Below are 10,468 nucleotides of genomic sequence, written 5' to 3'. Positions count from 1 at the left end.
CTCTCTTTCTTTCTCTCTTTGCCTCTGTCTGTCTGTCTGTCTTTTCCTACAGTCTCTGTTTCTGTTTCTCCTTCCCCACCCCTTCCCCCAACATTTCTGGAAGTAGAATTAGAAAGGTAACTTGTCATTGGCTAGCAGAAAATTTAGCAATCACTCTGGTGTTCTTTAAGAAGCTAGACTTAATTTAAAAAAATTTTTTTAAAAAGAAGCTAGACTTAACCACCCAGGAGATAATCAACAGAATAGAATCCAGGGAGAAAGTAGCTTTTTTTCTTTTGACCTCTGTACCTTTATCAGAGGACAACAGGCAGTTAGTAAATTTCTTTATCCTGTCCTCCTCTCCCCTCTAATTGGCCATGATGTCTCACAGCAGCTAAGTTGAAATACTACATCTTGTAGGAAGCAAAGTGATAGAGGAAGAAGCAGCTTTAAGGAGCATGACCCCTGAGAGCAGAGAAAAGAACAATCATGTACTGAAAGGACAATTAGCTTTAGCAACTGGGAAACAAGTTGTAGAGATGATCAGGCATAGAAAACCCAGCCAAGTGGCCAGCCCACCAGAGTTAGCTGCCATCAGAGATAATAAGTGAGGGTGAGGATGGGCTACAGATGCAAGCAAAGGGTGTCATGAAAAAAGAAAGGCTATTGAGGCTCAACAGTACTGGAAGTATTGAGTTGCCACGGTCACATATACCCCAAATATGTATGCCTCATTACCAATGTATTCTGGGTTTGTATCTAACTTTCTCACTGACACTGTGTATATTTATGGAACAGAATATTTCAGGTTTGTGGGGAGAATATTACATAGTTACCATTCTTGCTATGGTATCTTAGTAAATGTCTTTGATGTTGTATTTTCCAGGCATGTCCAACGTGAACCCATTTGGGGTTTTCTGGGCAAAGATATTGGAGTGGTTTCCCATTTCCTTCTCTGGTTCTTCTTACAGATGAGGAAACTGAGGCAAATAGTGGTTCAAGGAGGACTAGTACCTCTGGTATGAGGGCTTGCTGGGCCCTTTTCGGAGGTGGTCATCCACCTTTGGTGGACACCTGTCATCTAGCTCTCACCTCTGGCTGTGAGAAGCCGTAGCATGTGCAGTGGTCACACCATGGTAAAACCATCTCAACAAGTGGGCTAAGCCACTTTGAGGGTAACCAATAGGCCTCAAACCCATCATTGAGCTGGAGGAATGTCTACCACAAGCATGTAAGGATCTTCCCTGGCAGAATGGGTAGATGAAAACAATTTGTTCCAGTGGCCATGAAGGCAGCTAAAGAAGGTGTTGTGGAGTACTTAGAACTTGGTCAGGCATTGAAGATGCCTGTCACCCACTGCATCCTGGGCCTTCGCCAATCATCCTGACTTTGGTTTTGCCATTGGACTTCAATGACTCTAGAAGAGAAAGTGAGGCATTATGCAACTCTGCTTTACTTAAGTCCAATTCACACATAAGTCAAGACTATCATCCTTTGATGTCATCGGTCCTTTTTGAAAATGAAAGATGAGCAACAATGACTTGCCCAGAATCACACAGCAGTAAGGGTCTGAGGTCAGATTTTAGCTCGAGAAGATTCATCTTCCTGACTGAGGCACAAACATTTTATCTCCCATTTCACCTGGCTGCTCAGTAAATGTTTTTACTTTGAGGTAATTATGTCTACTGGCTAAGGATTTAAAATAAGCATGTCAATGTGGGCTCATGAGAAAGAAAATTAGAAGTGTGGACCTGCAGAGTACTCTACAACCTGGGAATCATTACATTGACTGGGAACTAACTTGCAAAACTGTATATGCTTAGTTAGGGAGATAGCTTAGAATGGGTGCTACACAATTATTTCTGCAATGTTGCTGTTGTTCAAAACATTTTGTACCCCAATTTAAGAACTTTCTTCTGAACTTGTACATTATTCTATTGATTATTTCCAATTGAGAGCTAGTGTAGTAAAACAGAAAGCTTTCTGGTGCTAAGTTTTAATGCATTAAAGAGCACTGAAAAAATTGAAATGCTCTATAAATCTCTGTAGTTACTGTTACTGCTGCTATTGTTATAGATATATATCATCTTGCTTGGTGGAGTTCAGGTATATCACTATTCACTATTCTTTCATATTTATTATTCTATAGACTATTACACAAGCAAATTAAATAATTGTTTTGGGTAGTAAAATGAAAGATTTAGAATGTATGATTATCTTCTCCAAGCTCATTATAAGTATACTAGGTGCAAATTTAGTAGCAGACAGGACAATTAAAATTACATGCACTTTCTGCTGTTCTACATGAATTTGATCTATTCTAGGTCTCTATATTTTGAAATATATATGTATATATGTGTATATACATACATAACACATACATGCATGGGTGTATGTGTATATATTTCATCCCTTGTTTTTTGGAGATGACTGTCATTTTGTATGTCAACCCCCTTTAAAAATGTTATTCTTGTTTTTATGCATCAATATAATGCCAGAATTGTTGTGGGAAAGTCTGATTTTTTGATAATATTATAGTTCCAATATAATATGTTGGTTGAGTTTTCCAGGCTATTTTGAGGACTGTATAAGAATGTATCATCTGGTAGTCCATGAAAAATATTTTTGATATAGATTTCTAGCCACGTGGTCATGTCTTTCCAGGTATTTAAAAGGTGCTAGATTTTTATGGCCTGCAATAATGCATTGCACAGTTTTTACAATTTCCTTGCATGATCTATATTGGTAACTAAATTTGGTCTCCCTAATTTTACCCTTTCTATAATTTATAGTAGAAATGGCAATGCTCTGAGTAGTCATCATAAAGCCTTCTATTTCCTCAAACAAATCGTCATGACTCTCATCTTTTTGGTTAGCACTTCTCTGTGGACATATTATTGTTTGAATTCATGTGAATATTATACATAGGGGATCTTTTGATTCCACTGCTAGATCTTAGAAGTTTCATAGGCTCCATCAGAAGTAAACAACCTTTAGTTACAGCGACACTCAATAAATCCAATTACATATACCTATTTTCATCCTTTACTATGATTCAGTTTAGTGTTATCCCAATATTATAAAAATATTTCTGTATGTTTTTGATCTTTTATCATACATCATAAAAACATATATAAAATCTCTTCTTTTTTGGTGAGGAAATATTAATAACTTTATAGATGCTTCTGAGTGATTGGCCCTTACTTTTATTAATAGCATATAGATATTTGTGATTATATTTGCCAAATCTGTTATGATCCATTTTTGTAGTTCTGCAATATATATGCACACATACATATATATTTATATATACATGTACGTGTACCTGTACATGTATGTGTACGTGTACGTGTACATGTACATGTACATGTACGTGTACGTGTACGTGTACGTGTACGTGTACGTGTACATGTACGTGTACATGTACATGTATATGTATATGTATATGTATATGTATATGTATATGTATATGTATATGTATATGTATATGTATATGTATATGTATATGTATATGTATATGTATATGTATATGTATATGTATATGAAGGCTGGTATTGAATAGATGTTAATTACTTTAAACATTTTCTTTCCTTTCAGGTTTAATGCCAAGAAGTACCTTCCAAGATATACTTCCAAGAAGTCCCTTAATGTAAGCAGTCATGATATTCAATTAGAAATTTTTATGTTCGGTATTTCTTGTCTGCAGGAGAACCGGATTTGCCTTCATTCATTGGCTTATTGTGACCCCTGGATTCAAGCTAAAACCCTTAGATCTCTATCTTTCCTTGGCATCTATTAAGGATTGTATAGACATAGAAACTAAACAAGAATAATAATCACTAACATTTATATTGCACTTACTATATACTCCAGGCACTGTGCTAAGTGCTTTAAAATTATTGTTTCATTTGATACTCACAGCACCCTGAGTAATAGATGTTATTTCCATCCCCATTTTACAGATGAGGAAATAGAAGCAAATAGAGATTAAGTAACTTGCCCAGGGTCACACAGCCAGCAAGTTTCTGAGGCTGCATTTAACTAGGTCCAGCACTCTATCCCTAAGCCACCTAGCTGCCCATAATGACATTTTTATATTATTAGATAAAGGTTACTTAAGAAGAAGCACATCTAATGTGTTTTTCAGTGGATCTCTATGGGCTTGATGACATCCATGTACATAAAATGCTTTGGTTTGACTTCCTCTTTAATTCGGAAGCCATATTTGTGGACAGATAATAACGGATTTAAGGCCAGACGGAATCATGATAAGCCAAATCCTACTCTTGAAGAATGTCACATTTTACATCAATTGTTCTTGACATCATTGGGTTAGTGAAACATTTTAAATAAAAGATAGTTTTCCATGTGGACATCAAATACAGCAGTCTTCTCTCTATACTTGGGTCAATTTCATATATTTGCAGTGTATGAATAAATCATGAGTGCAGAATTGAGTCAAAAGTCTTGTGATCATCCACAAAGGTAGTTATAGCAATTTTTTTTCAGCTTGTTCAATAATTACCAAATTGATAAGTTGAATTTTAGACTCCTGAGACCTTTTGCACACTTTTTTTGGTTCCTCAGTCAATTTTTTTTATTGTTTATAGATTTCTTAGTGATACAAATAATGAATTATTTGTGTAAGGTATATTAACATGTAATTGGTCTATATGTGAAGAGGTTGTGAGTGCTTCCTTTTTGTGATAATACATGATATGCTTTTATCAAGAAAGGTGAACTTACATTTTTGGTGTGTTATAATTCTTGTTAAACAAGCTGAAATTCTCCATATCCTTCCTCAGGCTTTCTCTCTCATCTCTGATTTCTTTGCTTCTATAGGAAAGGTTTTTGATTAATACTGAAATATTTTGTTCTTTCCTTTGCTTTAACTAAGTCCTTGTATTATCCTTCTTGTTGTTGTTCAATAATTTCAGTCATGTCTGACTCTTTGTTGCCCTATTTAGGGTTTTCTTGGCAAAGGTATTGGAATAGTTCACCATTTCTTTCTCCAGCTCATTTTACAGATGAAGAAACTGAGATAAACAAGATTAAGTGACTTGCCCAGGATCACACAGCTAAGAACCATGTGGGAGCTGATTTGAATTTAGGTTTTCCTAATGCTAGTCCTGGTGCTGTATCTACTGAGCTACCTAGATGTCTTTTGTATCATCTTAACTTTTCAATGTCTGATTAGGAGAATCTAAAATTTTTATATAATTTGTTTTCCGTATTACTTTCTACATTTCTTTTCTCTTGCCTTTAGTTGGGCCTTTAGTAATTTCTGTTTTGTGTAACAGGTATATTTATGCAATTTTCCAATGACTTTCTGCAGATTGTTAATAGATCTCTCAACTCACTTCTGCCATGGTGATTTTTGATGCTTATTTTTAAGGTTATACCCTGGAAGTTCCACATTTTCTCCTCTTTAAAAAAAACAAGCATTGAAACAGATTTTATACATACATACATTCATGCACATAAATGCACACATGTGCATTGTATATATATGTGTGTGTGTGTGTGTGTGTGTATAAAATTTTGTACATGACCCGAATTTTTTTTACAGTTTCTGACAAATACTGTGAGAGAATGCATTCAGTTATGATGATTGCAGTAGATATCGGTTTTTTTAAAAATAATTTTGTTTTGGTATAATTTATATACTAGTGGAATTAATGTCATCATACCCAAGAAGGGTTTGTTGAAATTATAATCTAAGTATATTCGTTTCTTTATTTTTCAAAATCATCACAGATGATTTTGCTATTTTTGTCATCTCTTTTACTATTAGGTATAACTTCCAGAGTTTGCATTAAGTGAACATTTCCAATGACCGCAAGATCAAACTTTTTCCCTTTTCAGCTTTTAAGTGCTCACTTTCATTTTCTTTTTCATCCAATCAAGGCTTACAGATGAAATTATTTTTTATGATTTCCTTCTCAAGTTGGCAATATACAGTTGCGTGTCTTAGAACTGACAAAAAGCAAGATTTAGCCATTGTCCATACTAGTGAGATTTATTTCCAATTTTGTTATGTGATATATGCTACTGCATAAGGAAAGCATTCATATCTTTAATCTATTTCATGTGGTCTTGTGGTTTGCCTGCTTTAGTAGTAAGCTTCATCTCTACTGCAGCAGTTCCAGAAGACAGTGTATTGGTATCTCTGATTGTTTTTTCTGATGTATTTTTTTTTATGGTGATGGTGGTGGTAATAGGACATAGATGCAACTTGGTCTGCTGATATGCATGTAAAAATGGATCATTTTAATTATTTAGAGGAGGTCCATTTTGCAACCCTATATTATCTTGTAAATTTATTAGATTCATAGGAACAGTTTCATCAAATGGGCTAGCATATTAACCCAATCAGTGTAATTGCCTAAGTTCAACTGCTCAGCATTTCAAAATTCTTTCTAGGTCTTCATGTGTCAGAGCTCACAGAGTCTTCTTTGTACATTGTCCTGACTAGTATTCATTCCTTTATGTTGCTTCTCAATCCTTCCTCCTAACAATATGGAGAACGAGTTTGGTTTTGAGGGGATAACTATCATTGATGTTATTGGTAGTGTCATCCTGCATCTGTGACCACGGTTGTCACTTAATTGCTTATAGTTTCAATGTCCTCATCTTTAATTTAGGAATATTAACATTTCGAGTATCTGCATATAGGATTTCCATAAGTATCAAAGAAATTTTTAAGAGCTCTATATGTGTCGATACTTATTATGTTTTCCAATGATGGCAAATCTCGTTCACTGAGGATATATCTGACCCTTGGAAATCAGATCTACCCTCATTTGATTTATCTTCAAAAGTCATTTGAAAACAATTTTGTTGACAATCAATAAGGGCAATTCTAGCTTTCATCAAAAATTTATGTGGCCAAAAAATCAGATTTTAGTTTGATTGTCTTTGTTTTTGTTCCCTGAAACTCTTTCTTGAACTTTAAAGGCAATGCTGATTCTGTTTTTTTTCAATAGAAATTTTGCTATGGTCTGAACTTGGTACTTAATTTTCACCCAACATTTAAATGAATAGCTGAGGGTATTTCCATAGAAGCTTGGAGTACACTACTTAATCGATGCTGTGGGGCAGTTGGGCATGATTCTAGGCTCATTGACAAAGCCAGAAGAAGGAAGAATTCTACTCCTTGTTGATATGAAAATGAATACCATGGGAATACAGTTTATCTAGTTCATTGAACGAACATATTTTATCTTATGGTTGAAATATTTCTCTGAGGGTTAAATTTATTCTGCTAAAGGATTTTAAATGAATTATTTTGATTACCTATTTCATCATCATATTGAAAAATATTTATTAAGGTTCTATATCTATAAGTTCTCTGCTAGTTATGCTCCAAAGCAAGATAATTAGTTAGTCACAAAATGTTGATCTTGGATTGCGCTGATCAATTAGATGAGCTTTTAATGCATTGATCAAGAACATTTGATGAACATCTCCCAATATTGCATGAGCATGCCTATCAACACTATAATAACATCAGTCAGTTAATCAATTAGCATGTTACATATATATATATACACACACGTATATATAATTTCGTTAAAATTTTCCTGATTACTTGTAATTTTTTTTAAATTTGTTTTAAAAAATTGAGCTCCAATTTCTTTCCCTCTTGCCCTTCTCTCCTTGAGAAGGCAAGCGATATGATATGAATTATATATATGAAGTCAAGCAAAACATATTTCCATATTAGCTATGTTGCAAAAGAAAACACACACAAAACAAGAAAAAGAAAGTTTAAAAAAGTATGCTTCCATTGGCACTCAAGAGTTTGTCAGTTCTCTCTCTGGAGAGAGACAGCATTTTTTTTTTTATTATGGGTCCTTCGAAATTGTCTTGGATCATGATCTTGATCAGAGCAGTTAAGTCTTTCACAGTTGAACATTGTTAAAATATTCGTATTACTATGTACAATGTTCTCCTGGTTCTGTTCACTTCACTTTGCATCAGTTCATATAATTCTTCCTAGGTTTTTCTGAAACTATCTTGTTCTTCATTTCTTATAGCATGACAGTATTCCACCACAGTAATGTGCTACAACTTTTTCAGTCATTTTCCAATTGATAAGCATCCTAACAGTTTCTAATTCTTTGCCACCACAGAAAGAGGTGCCATTAATATTTTTTATATGAATAGGTCCTTTTTCTCTTTTCTTTGATTATCTTTGGGATTCAGACCTACTATCAGTATTGCTGGGTCAAAAGGTATGCACAGTTTTATAACCCTTATTGTTCCAAATTGTTGTCCAGAATGGTTGGACTCAACTAGCATTTTAAAAATGGCTACTATACATTAGACCCTGCGTTTAGTTAAGGGGATGCAAAGAAAGGAAAAACAACAACAATAGCAGCAACTACGACAATCGCGGCTTTCAAGGAGTAGTCTAGTGAGGAAAATCACATACAGATATTTGTGCACAACAAAATATATGCAACATGCATTGTAGTCTTAGAGTGAAGGCACTAAAAATTAACAGGAACTGGGAAAGGTTTCTTGAAGAAGGTAGAACTTTAGCTGACACTTGAAGATGAGAAAAAGATAACTCCTGATTACATCTAACAGAATGCCTTGTTTTTGCTCCCACCCTTACCCATGATAGGCCAGTATCTTTGTTCTTCTGGACTGTAGGTCAGATCATCTCTTCCCCCTTGTAGTTTGCTAGCTAAGCAGACTATGTTTGTAGAAACATTTAAAGGATACACAGATAGAAAACTGTCTGAAAACAAATCCATAATCATATACAGTTTCTGAAATTGATAATATAGAAGTAAAGGGACATGTTTCATGGGATAATGAATAAAAATCTTTGTGGGCATTGTATAAAACTATGAAATTACTGTAGGCATATAGGTTCTTATCTAATCAATCAGAGAAGGCTTAATGGAAGAGGTGATATTTCAGGGGCTATTTGAATTGTTGAATGACCAAGATAATATTTTCTCAAATTTTGATGGATGAATTTTAAGCAGCCCAATATTGTCAGGGTATTTTTCATCAGGTATAGTGACAAGAGGGAAAATGACCAGAATATGATGGGAAAAATAAATATGCATCATTTTGTATCAGTCCATCTAGAGACAAAGGGTTTGAACATTTCAGTCACTAGTTGTGGTGATATTTTCTTTTAAAATAGTAGAACATGCTTTTCCAAAACATTTCAAATAGGGTATTCATTTCTGGCACACTGTATGAAATAATTCTCTATTTAAAAAGCATGGTATAACTTCTTTTTGAAAAGTAAGGTTAAATCCTTTCATAGAAGATCTGTGTGTGCATTGCTGAACATATGTACATACATGCACATACACATTCATGCACACACATTCATTCTCACCCACAATGGCTTCCTATTGTATCCACTATAATTTGGGAGTACATGTAGATTCTCCTATCCAAATATGAAACACTAACTCCCATTTCCACTTTCCATTTTCCTATTGAATCAAAAATTGCCTGAGGAGAAAGGAAGAAGTCCCTGAGGCACATTGCTTTGCTTGTCAAAGAATTTCCCTTCCCCTCTCATTTTTTAATTGCAGTGTGTTTTTGCTATGCCAACTTTCCCTCAGAGTAGAAGCCTGAGCTCCTCAGCTGTGGGAGAGAGGAAGCCCTAATCTAACCCTTTTCAATGCAGCAGCAGAACCTCTTCTTCCTCCACACTTAGATTTATCTTGCGAAACTGGGCAGACCATTAAGCAGCATATAAATTGTCTTCCCCTCTGATTTTTACTCCCAGAAGGAGAAAAGCAGAAAAAAAAGTATGAAGAATAATTTCCATGCTTGACTCACTGAGATTCTAAAATGTGCCTAGGGCTGTTTCAGAGAGAAATCTGTGCATTCAGGTTGCATAGAGACCTGCATGTCAGTTTATTTGAAAAAAGAAATTCATATGTGATATTTGGAGTAGCTGTTGTTTTAGGTGCAGAATGACACAATAAAATCTGTCTAAAGTAGCTCATTATATTGAAGATTTTATAATATTATGGGTCAAATGATGCCTTCCATTTCCCTTCTCCCCTCTTCCTCCACCATCCACCAAGATATGGTAATTTGTAGTGATTCCTCACTCCATGGCATGGATATCATTATCTGTGTGATTCTGATCCCAGAATGTAAGCAACTAATGGGGTCCTACTCGATTAGTGAAAATCAAAATCAAAGACGAGCCTCTGTGTGTGTGTGTAATTGAGGTTAATCCCCTTCTTCAAATACTCACATTTTCCACAATGCAGAAATAAAAGGGTAGGAAAAAGATGGTCAGAAGAAAGAAGCAAAGAGGAAAATGAAGGAAGGTGAGACTCATATGGAAGGGCAGATAGAATAAGAGGGAGAAAGCTCATTATGTCCTATTTATTTCCTATCTTTAATGGTGCATTAAAGTTATACATACAGAACATATCTAGTGTATTAGCTGTATGTATTACCATTTTTCCAAAGTCCATAAAAGGCACGGTATAAG

The 10,468-nt window shown here is 34.8% G+C and overlaps 1 pseudogene; it reads left to right on the top strand.

Annotated features, from left to right (window-relative positions):
- Window positions 1-437: 437 nt before the first annotated feature.
- Window positions 438-10,468, top strand: part of LOC110196687 (5-aminolevulinate synthase, non-specific, mitochondrial pseudogene) — a 109,277-nt pseudogene continuing 99,246 nt past the window's right edge.

Source organism: Phascolarctos cinereus, unplaced genomic scaffold (genome assembly GCF_003287225.1).
Source record: "Phascolarctos cinereus isolate Bilbo 61053 unplaced genomic scaffold, phaCin_HiC Scaffold_7;HRSCAF=346, whole genome shotgun sequence".
NCBI lineage: Eukaryota > Metazoa > Chordata > Mammalia > Diprotodontia > Phascolarctidae > Phascolarctos > Phascolarctos cinereus.
This window is presented reverse-complemented; position numbering and strand designations above follow the sequence as displayed.